The sequence below is a fragment of the Camelus ferus genome, chromosome 2 (assembly GCF_009834535.1).
Source record: "Camelus ferus isolate YT-003-E chromosome 2, BCGSAC_Cfer_1.0, whole genome shotgun sequence".
Lineage (NCBI taxonomy): Eukaryota > Metazoa > Chordata > Mammalia > Artiodactyla > Camelidae > Camelus > Camelus ferus.
This window is the reverse complement of record NC_045697.1, coordinates 96,108,852-96,126,285: the sequence shown is the minus strand read 5'-3', so window position 1 is coordinate 96,126,285 and position 17,434 is coordinate 96,108,852. Positions and strand designations below refer to the sequence as shown.

At 31.6% G+C, this 17,434-nt stretch overlaps 1 long non-coding RNA gene across 1 annotated transcript in view; it reads left to right on the top strand.

The window, feature by feature from the left end:
* The first annotated feature begins 6,344 nt into the window (after nt 1-6,344).
* Nucleotides 6,345-17,434, top strand: part of LOC116658527 — an 18,073-nt gene continuing 6,983 nt past the window's right edge. The window contains exons 1-2 of the long non-coding RNA XR_004313803.1: nt 6,345-6,430; nt 7,758-7,761. This is a non-coding gene — a long non-coding RNA (uncharacterized LOC116658527). The remainder of the gene's footprint in view (nt 6,431-7,757; nt 7,762-17,434) is intronic.

Below are 17,434 nucleotides of genomic sequence, written 5' to 3'. Positions count from 1 at the left end.
TTTCAACAAACTGTTACTTAATTGTGTAGTGTTAGTTTATAAATGAATAAACTAAAATGTTCCCATTAAAGTATCATTTTTAAAAACATCGGCAAAAATAGTGAGCTTTATCTTTTAGTCAGTTTTTAAAAACTGAATGCATGATATTTCAAATGATTATTTCTGAGTCATTGAAGTAATGTCATTAACTCCATTCTTTGATTACTATTAGTCTTGTAACAATAATCATGAGGAAAATTTTTTCTTGTGTTTTTAAAAAGCACATTAATAATCAGATTTATAAATCAATTTAAAAAGTGTCAGTGAAATGTGATTATGGAATTAAAAATCCCACAGTCTAAAAAAATAAGAGAATTCAGGTAAAGACACAGTAAAGAGAACAGTTTTATATAATATGAAAAGGTTGGCTAATAAACTAATCATATAGATTCTACAATTCTGATTTTCACAAAACTCTTCATGTAAGGAAGCTAGGTGATTATGTTTTATAGATTATGAATTTAAAATAGTCTAATAAATAGTGGGGAATGCTGGTAGTGTGGAAAAATAATTCTTTATTAAAAACCCAGAAGATAAATTTATTACTATATATCCTTTTTATTACCTAAACTGAAATTAAATTTTATATGATAGCTACTGCCTTCATTATTCTAATCATGACCTTAGTTTTTATTCAAAATATTTATTTGCAGGGGAGGAGCACTGCAATTAATTAAAGTTTAAGTATTTAGTTCGTATAAAGAACTGGACACACCAAAAACCAAACTCATATATCTGTTTTAAATAGATTATACTATAGAAAAAGAGAATTATTGATCAATCATGGTTTAATGAAGTTCAACTATGCCTTCCATTGACTGTATTTTAATCAACCCCCAAGAGGAAAAAAGGGCATATGAGGGATTCCCAGAAATGAGTGTGAAGAGGAGTAGCAACCAAAATGGAAAAGTTCATAGCAGCTTTCAGGAGAATACATAGAAAATGTATTCAATCAGTAATTCAGGGAATCTTCTTCTTTCTATGATTTGAGTTATTCATCTATAGATATCTATTAATTGATATGTTAAATATCCAGAACTCCAGGGAGAAATAATAAAAACTGTGTACATTAGGAAATTATATCTAAAAAATAGTTTCATTATTTTGTGCTTTAAAGAACCAAGTTGATAAGTAAATACATACTATAATATAATTTGAATGATATTTAATTTCTCATTGGCTCAAGTCTATAAAATATAAAAAATCCAATGCTATAGATGTTAAGTATTTTTTAAAGAAAAGATAATAAAGGAAATAAATATTTATGACTAACAGACTTCTCAAAGAACAGTTTATAAATGCAAGTTCATACAACTAGAAATGATGTCTGAATGTAAGAAACAGAGCATTGGAAGTCATTCCATATTTAGGGGCTGGGAAAACATTACATATGTATCATGAGTTTATAAAAATCATTAAAATCATTTGCCTGAAACAAATTTTAATAGACTTTATTAATTGGCTTTGGTTGGTCAGTTTGTTGTAATTTCATGAGCTGGTAAATCTCCTTTAGAAATTGGTGATTTGCCTAACTTTTCAGCTTTTTATTATCTATTCACACATAGTTTGAAGGGAAGATTCATGTACAATGTACCAATTTACATTGGCTCTGCTAATTATCTTTATTATTATTACTATTGTTATTATTTATATGTTTCCTGATTTCATTTTGTTACCATTACGTAGATCTCTTTATTTCTTATTTTCACCATATCTTGCTTTTGTTAATTGTTTAAATAAAATGTATCTTGTCTGGAGACTTAAAAAATTCAGTAGCTTTTCAATTTTTTTGTAACTGTAATTATTGCAGAACCTTTAAGCCAGAACATAACCAAATGGAGGTTGTAAAATAATTTAAATACATTAAAGTGAATTAGTCTTGACTTGTGTATTCTAAGATACCTGTGGGCACCGTTAGATTACTTCCTGACACAATTGTAGTCACAAGAGCAGGAGATCAAAGAGATTCCTCTCCTTTTCAGTACTTCTAGGGTTTGGATTTCACATACCATTATTTCTATAGCAAATGCTCCATTCTCATCTTTTGTCTCTTTTTATTTTACCTGTCTCCATCTTATAACAAATAATAGCCTTTAGAGAACTTCAAAAGAGTTTTGTACTTTAGAGGAAGAAAGGCAAAAAAAAAAAAAAAACCATGAGAAATTAGATTAACTTTTATGAGAATAAACAGATTAATACAGCAGAAAAGGAACACATTATTTAATGGAATCTGAAGAAAAATAGGAAGTCTGGGACATGCAAGAAGTTAATAGCATTTATGATCAATGCAAGTCTGCAGTATTTTTTCTCCCTTCTTAAAGAGGATCGACCCAGATTACAGGGATGCTCACGAATATCATAAATCTGGGATCCTTCTTCCCAACAGTATTGCAGAAAGGTATTCAAGGTGCTCTAGTTTAGAGGTTAAATGTGACTTTCCCAGGACTTTTATAGCACTATTAGGACTAATATCTAATTACAGATGGAAAAAATATGGTTTTGTCTAGGACTAAAGAATGATAAACATTGTGTGTGTGTTTTAATAGGAAAATACACCTGAGCTCCAAAGACCCTATTAAGAAAGGATACTTGGGGTATAGCCATTTGGATGTTGGGGGTCAATCAATAACAATTTTCATTTTACTTTAAACAATCCAAGGTCGTTAGTTGGAACTGTATGATATCAAAATAAGAACCTGAAAAACAAAAAGATTATTCTTACAGATATATTATTTTACATATACAAGTTTTTAAAAGAGTTTACTGATATTTTAAGTTTAGTGAATTTATGAAAAGTACATATATACAAAATATCCATATACCTTTGCAATTATATTTATTATCAGTCATTTTTATAAAAATAAGAAGAAATTGGATTTCCACAGAATTTTCTTCAAATATAATGAATGTTTCAGACAAGGATATAAAGGTTAAGTATTGCAGGGTATATATATATATAATACATATTTTTTTGACATATAAAGGAAAATATTCCCTAAAATTCTTACAAAAGAAATCCTTAAAAATCACATTTTAAAGTCTAATCAACCTTCTTTTGAATAGCTTAGTTCATAAAAAATTAATGAAAGATCCAAACCTAATCTCCCATCAAATCCTTGGCTAACCCCTGAACAAGATGCCATGGAGCTTGGTGAAAAACACATCTCAAAGCATGAATAAGTTGAACAGACATTTATAGCTACTTAATACAAGGCACATATTTAGCAGTTTGAGTATCTTCAACATAGAGGGCCTTGGGAACCACATCAGTCTTTCCAGTGAAACCTTAAAAGAACTTTGCCTAACAAGTGGAGATTGCATTACGGATCCATGGATTCTATGGAAGATAAGAGCAAAAGTGAAACAGGCCCACTCTAAAGCCCTAAATTCAAAACTTTATACAAGTTAAAGGTGAGCAGCCAAAAGTTTCACCATCTGCTTGAACAGAAATCATTTCTCTTCAGTGAAAATAGAATAACCAAGAGTCAACAATATATCATCCAAAAGTGTCCAATAAACCATAAAGATGACTAGGTATATGATGGAGTAGGGCATATGACTACGACTCATGGACAATAGAAAATAAATAAAAATAGATCCTAAGAAAACCAGAGATAGAAATTAGCAGTCAGAGGGTTTAAAGCAGCTATTGTAAATATGTTTAAATACCCGAAAAAAAGAAAATCTTAATAAGTAAAAAAAAAAAAAAAAGGGAAAGAAAAATTTTAAAACAACAAAATTGAAGATTTAAGAAATTAAAATTTACTGGATGTGACTAACAGGATATTGAAGATGACAAAAGAAAGGTTCTGTGATCTTGAAGATAGATTAATAGAAATTATCCAATATAGATTACAGAGAGAAAAACAGATTGAAAAAACGAATAAATTGGATGTCCAATAGGTCTAATGTATGTTTAATTACAGTCCCAGGAGAGGAGAGAAAAATATGAGAAAGAGAAAAAATATATACATATTGAAATAAAGACAAAGATGTCCAAAGCATGAAGGAAAACACAAATATACAGATTTATGTCACTCCAAAATCCTAAAGCAGGCTAAATGAAAATAAAATCACACCTAGGCATATTATAATTAAATCTCTTAAAAGGAGAGATAAAAATAAATATCTGGAAAGCAGCCAAAGAAATAATGACACACTGAATATAGAAGAATAATGATACAGATAATAGTGAAATTCTCGAGAATCAGAAAAAAACAATGCTGGCACACTGTGAACCAATGTCTTTAGGGTATATATTGGACAAACAAACAAGTAAAACAAAAATTCTATATCCAGTCAAAATGTCTTCAAAAAGGAAAATAAATCAAAAATATATTCAGAAAAGTAAAGAAAACAATTTGTCACCAAAAGGCCTGCAACACAAAAACTGCTGTGGGAAATTTTCAGACAGAAGCATATGACTCCAGATGGAACTGATCAAAGGACAGACTCAAGACACTAGATTGATAGGTTGGATAAATGAGAAAGACTAAGTTTGTGTTTCTTCTCTAATTAATTACTTTAATTATAGAACTGATAATTTAATGCAAAAATATAACATTTTATGGTTAAGTTTATAGAATATATAGATGTAAAGTATATGGCCATGGTGCAACAAATTTGAGATAAATGAACAACTATTGTTGCAATGTGCTTACATTTTGCATAAAGCACTGAAAGATTAACTTTATATTCTAATAAATTAAAAATACACAGAATAATCCCAAGAGCAATAACAAATTAGATATGGAACTGGATAGCACAAAGAAATTTAAGTGGAATATTAAAAAGAAAACAGTTGTTCAATCCAAGAGAATGATGGAAAGGAGATAAATAGAAACAGAAAAGCGAATAAATATAGACAGATAAATGATATATATAGAGGTAGATAGTAGGAGAATGGTAAATATTAGTCCAACTACATTATAATAACATCAGATAAACAGAATTAACAGTATATAATTCAATTGAAAAGTATATATCATCAGACCTAATTTTAAAATAACAATAATAATTTAAGCCGGGAACAATTATTCCTTTCACTAAGAGATATGCACTTTAAATATAAGTATACAAATACTTTTAAAGTAAAATAAAATCTATGCAAACATTAAACATAAGAAAGGTAGTGTGTCTACATTAATAAAATAAACTTCAAGACAAACCGTATGACAAAAGATAAAGGAGAACATTTAATATAAGGTTAGAAAAGAAACTTTCTGAGGACTATTCTTCAAATAAGCCTTGTCTACAATTATCACTCACATATTCAGAATATCTATTTTATTATCCCATACCAGAAAATGTTTCCTGATCTAGGATTTGTAAGGATTTAATATTGTAAAGTACCTAATGTTCAAACTGTCATCATTCAAAATACCTGTTTGAGCTTGAACTGTGTAGTTTTTAGCTGTCATTTATTTGTAGGTCAATGTCATAAGAAGTAAGAGGTAATATTAATGCTACATGACAGATGCTAGAGAATTCTTGTTCTGATCTGCACAAGCTCTTGTGGAACAATGGGAAATCAGAGGAAGAATAAGAGGTCATCGGCAGCCAAACCTGGTCAGCAAGATATAGAATCCTTCATCTTTCTTTTGTTCCCTCAGTCCTACTCTCATCTTTCAATTAGATTATTATGAATAGATTCAACAGAAAATAAATGGAGCTATCAAAAATTAATTTTTTTCAGGCTACTTCCCTGAATTTCCAGACAAATATTAGTATTTGAGCTAAGATATATCAGAAGACATCTGGGACACTAAGATATTAATAAACTTTACTGTGAAATCATTGATGTATTGAGGCTGGAGTATATACAGCCCCTTGCATAGTGAAGATCTGTTAGACAAATTGTACCCTCTTTCTATTCCCAAAACTAATCTGTTTAAGGAGCAGAGAAAGATACATTTGCCTACACTAAACCATGCTAGAAACAGTCTATCCATGTTACTAATAATCCTAAAACATTTACTTAAGAATTCTTACCTTTAAAAGAAGAATTGTTCTTTTCACAGACTTTATATATGTAACACATATGTATATATACACACACTCACAACATATATATAAATGATATGATATATATATGTATGCTATTAATAAATATAATGAATGTAGTCATCTTCTTCATACTTGGTAATATTGACCTACTAGAGGGGCTGAAATAAAGAAAAAAATGATGTATTCTCTAAGATTCAAAGTAAACGAGTAATAGATAATGAGTGTTGGCTATTCAACTACAAGCTTAAGTGTTTTTCAGAGCATGGGGAAATCATGCCAACAAGATTTACAGTTACTGTCCTGTTTTCAACCTGAAGATTTAAGGATTGAATTGTCTTCTTTTACCAAGAGAAATGCAGCTGTATACCTTTAAATATTAGCATGTGTCTGACTAATACAGAGATTAGTTTCTTTCCATTGCTATTTTTAAAATAATAATTTTAAGTTCACAACTTTGATATAAAATTCAGATATTTAAAATAACATTTCAAACAGTTTAAAATACATAAGCTAAAAAATAGCTAATGATAATTGTTTTGAATCAGTTTTGAATATCAAATTCGAAATTCAGCTATTAATGAGTTAATCATTGTATCTTTAAGGAAATTAACCATAATCTTGACAGTATGTCATGTACATAGTTGAAACTATAACGTTACTTTGACTAGAACTGATAAAACATTTTAATAGACTGCTTAATTTTAAAAATACCTAATTTACTGAATTTTTTGAATTTTATACTCAGATTGAATGATTTTACTTTCATTAAGCAATATATTGTTTAACTGAGTTTTCTTTCTTGACTAAGGTTCATTATGGTCAAAAACATTAAAGGTGCTATGGGCACCTACTGCATGAAATGTGTGTTTCAGTGCCCACCATCTACTGAGGTCTGGGTAGGAAAAGACTCTGGTGAAGGCACGGACGGGCATAGTAGGAGAGAACACAGGTGACCCCAGACCAGAAATCTCCGAGAGTTAGCCCATACACCAGCCTACACTTGCCACAGTGTGGAGTTGTCATTTCAACTTGAGTGAGTATTAACATTACATATGTCCCCATTTTTTCCCATGAGGAACCCTGAGTGACTATTGTACATGGAAAAGTTATGAGAGACATCTCTGAGGAAGCATCATTTGAAAAATGCTTATGTGAGACAGTGAGAAGATCTTTGGAAGAGTTTCTCTGGTGAAGACAATCTCAAGCACAAAGTTCCTAGGTAAGATGCTTGCAGGGCACTGTAGAAGTTTGGATCTTATTCTAACTTCGAGGAAAAGCTGTAGAATAGTTTTTTACTTTGAAAGGATCACTCCAGATAAGGAGTTGTATAGAGCTCTCTGAAATGAGAGATTGTGCAATTGAGTCTGTATTTTGAAGGTTGAACTGACAGTATTTGATGATGGATAGGAGCAGTAGGAGGAGGAAAATCAAAGATTCTCATGTTTGGAAATGAGCCCCGGGATGAATAATGGTGCAGTTTACCAGGATACAGAATACAGGGAGGAACAAACTGGTACTGGAACATGGTAGACTTGAAACAAGGTATTTGCAGACGTTACTTGAATTTCCTATTAAATATCCAAATAAAAATCAAGAAAGAGGTAAGAGCAAGAAGAATATAGGAATTTCAAGCTCAGGAGAGAGTCATAACTAGAGAAATAAATGTGTTTGTTATCAGCAGCTTATCTGTGTCATGTGAAACATAAGTGAAGATGAGTGTGGAAATTAGTGAAGGGCTTTGAATGCAAAATATAAAATTACCTTAGGAAATAGAGAATTATTCAATAATTTGAATTTTTAAAGCATGAAATATTAAAATTTATGATTTGTTAAATATCACTATATAAATAATATTAATTTCTTTTATTGAAAGTATATGTTTTCACAAAATTATGTGGAAAATAACATACAAAAAGGAGATAAAAATCTTCATTGTTGATAGGGTTAGAAGAAAAATTTCCTGTTGTCATTTGTTCTTTTACTTAATAGGCATGCATGATTTTTTAAATTGTCAAATATATTCTTTGTAAATTGTACATTATAGGGATTAATCTGCTGGTGGTATACAGGATAAATTAGCATCAACTAGGGGCACTGTGTGACAGTAGAGCTAGATCATCATTTGAAAGATACTTGCATCACTAGATCCTGACAATAAATGGAAAAAGCTCTTGGTTATGAAGAAAGGGTTTTTTGTGTGTGTGTATGTCAAATTAAAAAAAAAATTATATCTTGGGGAAAATCACCACACAATCTTGATATTTTGATGATGAATAAATACAGAACTGGCCCTTGATTGATACCTCTGTGCTTTGCCTTACATATTGGCAAACTAAAACCGTGATTAAACACATGTATTCACCCCTTTTTACACATGCAAATATGTGATTAAAAGTGACTGAAAAAATATATATAACTGTGTTGATTAGTATCAATTTAATTCAGGATAACAATGTTCAAAAGAGCCTGTAAAGATACCAGACATGGATGCAACTTTTAACTTGTTAAATCACCCCCACCCAAACTATGGGACTGTTTCATACCTGGTCCTTTATTGTCAGTCCTTCCATATACTCATACCCACTCACACCCTGCTTCCTCCCTCACTGTCAAAATAGAAGCAATAACAAAACAATCTACACATTCCCACTGCCACATATTCCTACTTACCAGTATCTGAAGATATTGTAGTACTGCATGTTACCATACTTGAACTAGCCATAATTCTGCCTAAATTCAATAATTTCTGTTTTTCACACAATTTCTCCCCTTTTCCCTTTGTACTTCAGTACATAGCCTCAGGAATACTTTGGGGCTCTCTTCTATATCAGCAATTATTTTCTGTCTATAGGCAATTTCCATCATTATACAAACATAATGTTACTGTCACATCTTTAAAAAACATCATTTTTTGAGCCACCTCCCACAGCTATTTTTATTAATTGTAAAAGTCTAAGAAATAATTGTCTGTGCTATGCATCTCCAAATTCTCACAGCTTCTTCTCTCTTACATCCATTCCAACTAAGATTTTGCTCCCAGAGTTCCACATAAATATCCCCAATGATTTCTACATTGTCAAATTTCATATCAGTTTATCAGTTTTTTTTTCTTTTTAATTGATTTGTGACACAATTTAACATTCTCAACCTTGATGCACTACTTCCCTTGGATATCAGGACACCACTGTCTTTTTTTTTTTTCCTTCCTCACTAGTAGCTCCTTCTTAGTCATCTTTACCAATTCCTACTCTTGCCCCACCCTCTTAACATTCCTGGCAACCAAGAGCTGAGTCCTTGGTTCACTTATCCTGTGGACTGGCTTTGACTACCATGTATATGTTGTCAGCTGCCACATTCTTATTTCCTTCTTGGATCTTTTTTCTGAATTCCAGGCCCATAGGTGTAACTGCCTTTGTAAAATCTCCATATCTTATTGTCATCTCAAATTCAGCATGTCAAAACTAATCACCCCCTCCAAAATATCTACTCCTGCATTTTTTCCCATCTCAGTAATAAAGGTTAGGGGTACTCCTGATATACTTCTAGTTGCTTGTGCCAAGTATGTTTAGACAATTGATTCCCTGTTTCCCCCTCAAGCTCCATATCCTGTATCTCTAAAATATATCCAGTTACCAGTTCTCACCACTTCCATTGCTATCATTAGGGTCTGAACCATTTCATTTCTGGACTCTAGTCTCTTCTACACACCACTAGGCAGTCGTTCCCCTTCTTTTTTTTTTTTTTTTTTTTTGGTTTTCATCCCCCCTCTTCCTTTGTCTCTTCACAAATAAGCAATCAGTGAAGTTGATTTGAAATGTCGGTCATTCCTGCGGTGACTTCCCATTTTATTCAGCGTGAAAGCACAAATCCTTACACATATTCTGAAGACCAAAAGGAAATGTTTCTCCATTACTATCCTGACCTCCTCTGCAACTCCCCTCTCTGTCAAAGCAGTCCTTCAGCTGTTATCACCTCCTTGCTCTTCAGCCAATGCTTCAGGCATTCTCCTAGCTTCACACTTTGGCTGACTCTTCCTTGCTTGGAATCCTCCACTCCAGATATCAAATGGCCACCCTCCTCACCTGCTCCAGATTTTACTGAAATATCATTTTCTCAAGGATACTCTTCTTAAGGATGCCTTGATTAACCTATTTAAAATTACAAGCACACATTTCCTCTGAACTCAATAGTCTGTTCTATTCTGCTTTTTAAAAAATGAAAAAGTTCTTCTTCAGCATGTAGGAATGTTCTAACAGTACAGTCAGGCCTCATTATTTGAGGATTCCACATGTGAGATTTCATTTACTTGCTAAAATGTATTTGTTACCCAAAGGTAGTACCCAAGGCATTTTCATGGTCATTCTTAGACATGGGCAGAGAGGCAGAAAATTTGAGCCATCGGACGTGCAAGTTCCCAGCTGAAGTCAACAATGTTGTATTCCAACTTTTGGCTTCAGCTTTCATACTGTAAACACATCTCCTTTTTATGGTATTTTTAGTGGCGTGTTTTTCACATTTTTTGTTGATGATTTTCCTGCTTTAAGTTGCCCTTAAGCATAGAGCAGATGTGCTTGCTGGTGTACACAGACATTAGTAGGCTATGGTGTGCCTTATGGAGGAATTTTGTGCATTAGGTAGATAATGTTAATTTTCAGGCTTGAGTGATGGTGCTGTTGACCATGGGTTTAGTGTAAAAGAATCAATGATATATATTAAATACGGTATCTTTAAACAGAAACACACATAGAACAGTCAATGTATTGATCAATTGACAGAAATGTGACCAGAGATTCACAGGAACCTCACTTTGTATTTCCTCTAGAAGCAATGGTTAAATATTCACTAATTCAGTTTTTCCCACTGACTTTAAAGAACATACCTTGAATAGTGAAAATTTTTTTGTATTTGCATTTTACTGGATCGAATTTAAGCTTCTTGATGAATAAACTATAAGCTCCTTGACACAGAATACATCTACCATTATTTTATTTCATAATTTATTTAATTATGAAATTTATAAAAACCAAAACAGGTAATGTGTACACACATATTCATAGGCACACAGCAAGGAAAATCTATAACAATTGTTCATCATAGTTATTACAAGTAGGTAAAAAATGTAAACATGTGCTAAAAATAATTTGTTTGGTGGTTGACTGTGTGATGTGGTTCACAAATTCTTATTTAGTGGGCATTATGGTACTATATAGAGAGACTAGCCTGATCTATCTATCTATCTATCTATCTATCTATCTATCTATCTATCTATGAAAATCTCTATCAATCTAACCTTCTGGCATATGATATGTACCTAATATTTTTCATGGAAAGAAGGGAATAAATTTGTTATTCCTGGACCTCACTAGGACTGGAGTAAAGACACTTAATTTCATGAAAAAAAAAAGTCTGTTATTTTGTTATACTTTAAGAAATTTACAATATTTCAAAGGAATAAAAGTAAAAACAAAATGAAAGTATTGCCTTATCACTTGTCTCTCAAAACAAGCTTCTACATAGCTGATCAAAATGCATCTCTTCTCATAGCATTAACAAATAACTGTTCTAAAGGAATCCAATAACGGTTCTAAACAGCAGACATGCTACAGAGAAAATATCTCTATAATATCTTTTTACAGCACTGAAAAATTAATCAAAAAATTGTAGGCTGTTGCAATGACAAGTACATTAATCTCAAAGCAGCTACATTGATATTTCAAAAAATATATTTTCTAAGTATCTTTCCATGACATTATACAATTTATCTTTTTTTTTTTAAAGTCTTTTTTGTTGTTGTTAAGCAAAGAGGAATAAACTGTTTTAATGGATTAGCTGGACTGACAAAAGCATTCAGGGAAATGCCACAAGAACCCTGCTATGGGGACCTCAAATACATATCATCAAGACCACATCCCTAGTTAAAAATGTAATGCATAGTATAAAATGTATAATTGATTGTCAGTCAGGTACTGTTCTCTTTGAAAATAAAATATTCCAACATATAAACCAGAATACAGTAAGACAAGAAATAAGAATTTAATGGATTTAGCATATGCCATGATGTCTATTAATGAATTATGAACTTTCACACTACTCTTGTATACAATTGGTCCTAAATTTAAACAGTAATTTTCACATTCTCTTAACTATTCTTTTTCTACTGGAGGGGTGTTATTATTTGCCTTACATAATTCATAGAAAAACATTTATACTACTTTTTGTTTATGGTCTAATAAATTGTTGTACTGTTTTGATTAATTTCTCAGAGTTATTTTATAATAAAAGACAAAGATGTTTTTATACACATAAAAATTATACATAATTTTATTTTACAGTGCATTTAAAGAAGAAGCATTTTCTCATTCTTTACTTAAGAATGTGGAATTTTGTTTAAAAATTACATAGAAAATTTAGTATATCCTGAGAGAGAAGAGATAAATTTTTGATGTGTATTAACCATTGCATTAAATTAGAATATTACCTGATCCAAAACAGGTATATTTTCTTTATTTGGTAAATTTATTTGTCCTTTATTTGGATTCTAAGCTAGATTCATAACTACCAAATAGTTGGTATATATGACTGCACGTGTTATTGGCTAAGTGGGCATGATGTCTTCACGAAACATTATTCTAGACATGTACTTGTCCATAATATTACCACATCCATGAAATATGAAGCATGCATTTAATGCCTATTATTTCAATGACTTCTATGACCCTATAAGATGTGCTTCATTGTAGACAAATCTATAGTATTAATCAAAAAACTAAAATTTAATTTATATCAATGACAAAGTACGACAAATGCCAATATAGAATTTTACTTTTACTGTATCTGGTTCAAGAGAAGCATTGTATATTTCCTATAAGAATTTTTGTGGTCTTATTCAACTGAAAGATGATATTTCTCCTTAAGGCTTGGGACAGGTATGACATAAATTAGAACACTTTTAGAAAATTACTTAAATGATTCAGATTTAAAATATTTTACTAAATAGTAGCCATATATATGAGAAATAAGTGCATATTTTAGATAAACTTTCTAGATATTGAATGATTATCATGAATATATTATTTGTCACAAAAGTTGATTAAACACAGCTAAATGTTTACTTCCTATTCCTAGCCCCATTAAAAAATTCTCTAACATACCTGGTTAGTGAAAGAACAAGTATTATATAAATAGTACATAATGAGAAGAAAAGGCAACGAACAAAAATTTCTTGTCCTATGCGACTTTTTGTTTAAGTAGTTATAATGCAGAAAAACATTTAAATTGATAGATGAATATATAGAAGCATAGATAAATAGAGATGGAAACATGGATATAAAGATCTTAGATGAATGGATAGATGGATGGACAGACAGATGGATATAAACAAATAAACAGATAAGCAGATTTTTAGATGACTGTACCTCCCAAGTAAGATATATATTATATTAAATATTTGACAGTAATTTCATTCAATATATAAATCTATGTATGTAATTTTAAAAATATTTTTAGAATAATTTTGTCTGTAAATACAACAAATCAGATATATTTTAAAGCTTCCTACCACATAAATGATAGAAGTTGTGGCATGAAACATTCATCAAAATATTCTAATAATTTTAAACTTTCATTGATCACTAGTAATTGTTGACTTGATCTTTTGTTTGATGCAATGTATCACTGGATAAATGAGCACCAAACTTTTCCAAGGTCTTCCTTATTAAGTTCACATTGAAGATTCTTCAGGTGCCTAAGAGGGGGTTTATGTCACTGAAAGGAGGTGCCATTGATTTGTAATAGGTAGTCTTTTCCAGTGAAACTCTATTTCCACGGGAAAGAAAAAATGGTTTTGGCTGACAAAAGTTGACTGGTCCAAATAGGTCATCTCCTCACAGACCAATCAAATGTCATGGGATAAAGGGAGGTGGCTGGGGCAGAAGGTATATTGTTACTTGCTAAGGTCCACATTATAAAAACAAAAGACAGAACAAGGTCTCAAGTTTATTATTTTCCCTGAGATAGCTTGATACTGCAGAGGGAGTACAGTCTCATACTTTGGGGACATTTTCTGAAATATTATAAATCATTAGAGGTAGGCCATCACATGATCATTTATCTGCCACCATGAACCGCAATAAATTCTCCAGAGGCAATCTGCACCAAATTAAGCTTTCCCCTTAGGCATTGTTTTTCAAGGATTTACAGAATATTTTTTTTTTCAACTTGGCATGGCAGGCTCCTTTCCTCCCAAAGGCTTTGAACCTGAAGGCAGTTCTAGGAAATTGAAATAAACAAGATAGCTACAGCAGAATCACTGCCTTTAGTATCAAATTCAGAAAAAAAATTCCTTGGAATTGCAGTGTTTGATTTGGAAATCATGTAGAAGAAATTTATATCACTATAGACACTACTCTAATAATGGAAATGGAACTATTTCAGTATTTTTATTAGGTAATGTATCTGAACATTCCTGCCTGTACCAGCAGAATATCAGCCCTGACTTATAAAATATTCCAATTTCTTAAAACTTTTTAATTGGATATTTCATGTAATTTAACAAATACTTTTGGAAGTATATTGGTTAACATATATGTTAATATGCAAGTATTTAATTTTGATTAAACTTTAATGTACAAGTTTTATACTAACACATGTAGATATTACACTAATAGATGTCATAATGCTTGTATTCACGAAATAAAACATATAATCATGGTATAGTATTCATTTGCTTTTCAAAATACTTAGTTTGAAATTTTTGTACATAGATTTAAAGGTATAATTGGATGTCCTTCCTTTCTTTTTTCCTGTCTCTCTTTTTTCCTGCTTTCCTGTCTTCCTTCTCAACCTGTAAGAATTTGGGATCAAAATTAGGAATAAATTAAGCTTATATTAATGAATTGAGGATATTTATATTTTTTTCCCTCTGCTCTGAGATAGTTTGTACATAGAATGCTTCTGTTCTTTGAAAGTTTGACCAGTTAAGTATTGGGAAAATATATTAATCATTTGCCCATCTACTTTTCAAAGTACATGGTTATATTTTTATTTATATGTTTATCATATTTTACGAATGCATTATGCTTGCTTAGTGTACAATTTAAGGTTTAGATCATAAGCAATTGTAGGAGATGATAGCGCTGTCATAAATGTTTCTGAGGCTGGAGCTAGAAGTGCCCAGGGCTGACAGTCAAGAGGAGAAGATACATGTAAAGTGGATAGGGCCAGAACAGCCTGGAACCCGCAAACACAAGCTTGTGCCCAGAAGTTGGACTGAAACCTGTGGAAGTTCTTGTCCCCTCTTACGTTTTTGTATGAGTGTCCTGCAGAAACAATTTGCTCATCATAGAGCTATATATACACATACACATACACACACACACAACCACATGCACGTGCTTACACACAGACACTGACACACTCACCTGACTTGGGAGTCAGAAAAGTTGAAAAAGGATCCTAGGGAAGGTAGAGCACTTGCGGGGCTGACCACTGCTTCATACCAACAAGGTGTTACAATAATGTATGTGAACCATGAAAAAGCTGTGACTTGGCTTCCAGACTACAAATCTCCTGAAAGAATATTTCTTATGGCCCACAGTGGCTGAAAACAGACAGATCAGTTCCCCCATTAGTAGGAAGGAAACCAAGGGATCACACACACCTGCACTAGTGTAAATGGCAGACAGGATAAGACAAGTTAGTGATGCAGACCTACAACAGAGAGAGAGTGTCTACAAAAGAACACGCTGTCCTAGAATTGTGTTCCTGCTCTTTCCCCATGCCCGACCACCTCTTTTACTTTCTCTTCTCTCATTCCACCCCACAGGAGCCACATTGGCCTCTTTACTGTTCCTGGAGCTATATTCTTTTACTGGGCAGTTTGTATTGTTGTCCTACTTCTGGGCACATTCTTACCCCAGATATTGTGAAGTTTCTTCCTCATTTTCCTCAGAACTTTTCAGTGAGGTCCTGACTGATAACCTTGGCTGAAAGTGGAAACATCCACATTTCCTAACCTTCATTAGTAATATACTTTTTTTTGGTAACACTGATCACCATTTAACATACTACATATTTTACTTATTTAGTCTGTCTAGATTCATTCTCCACCTAAGCTGTAAAAGAATAATGTTTTAGCCTGTTTTTAATTCACTTCTCTACCCCAATTTCTATGAGAGCCAGACACTTAGTATTTGAATACTATTTTTTTACTGAATGAATATGTGGTCTGACTGTATACAAGCTATAATTTCTAAAGTCAGTAATATCTCATGAATTTTACTTTAGTAAATAATTATTTTCTATGAAGACAGAAATTATGAGCACATTGCTTCAGTCACTGTGTGTTATTTGTATGAATAAAGTAGCTAAATAAATTAAACCAGATTTGCTTATATATTTGAAGTCATAAATTTAAGCATGTATGTGTGTGAGGGTGTAGTGAAATTCAGTATTCCAAAGAATTAAATATAATTAAAGTCTATATAATTGTTTCGACAAGAATTTTTTAAATTTTATATTATTAGACAGTGGCTTTTTGTGCACACCTGTATACTTGCAATTTCCTTGTTACATTTTAATTTTATTTTATTGTGGCTATCTTCTTACTATTCATAATGTAATATTATTTATGCCACAATTTATACTCACTTTAACATGAGGGGTTTTTGTATGCAGCAGTGCAGCACTATTTAACCAGTAATATCATTTACTCTTTATTCTTTATTATACAGTCTACAGAAATTAACTATTTAATACTCAGCATTATAACAGACTGAAAAACAGATCAATCTCATTAGTCACCTTGTATTTTCTAATTTTTTATTAGAATGAATTACTGTCAAATGTACTCCTGTCTATCTTAACATAAACATCTTGCTGAAAACGTGTGTGTGTGTGTGTTTCAGTATGTTGTAAAGCTGAAGTTAGTCTATGATGTCCCCTTCACTAATATTTCACCACACATGTATTACATTATTGCTCATTGAACTAATTCTCCTGAATTTAATATCTGATTCTTTAGATGCAATCCTTAATGTAAGATGGGAGGTAAAATATTTTGAAGAGATAACATATATGTCTACCTACCTGTGTGCAATAGGTATATGAAATAGTTCTATGAATGTACTAAATATGTTATTTCTCCTTTCTAAAACTGGATACTGTTAATTAAAATATGTAAAGAGATATGGCCAAATTTGTTTTTAACCCAAGATTGCATTTAGTGTGGTACAGAGAAAATCCTATTGTTTAATTCAGATATATAACAGAGTGGCAAGAACCAGAGCAGTTACATGATCTCATCCCTTTGCCTGTATAGTATTCCATTAAATTTTTATTGTTTTAAACATATCTTTACTTTTATCCTCAAGTTACCTTTTCTCACTTTAAG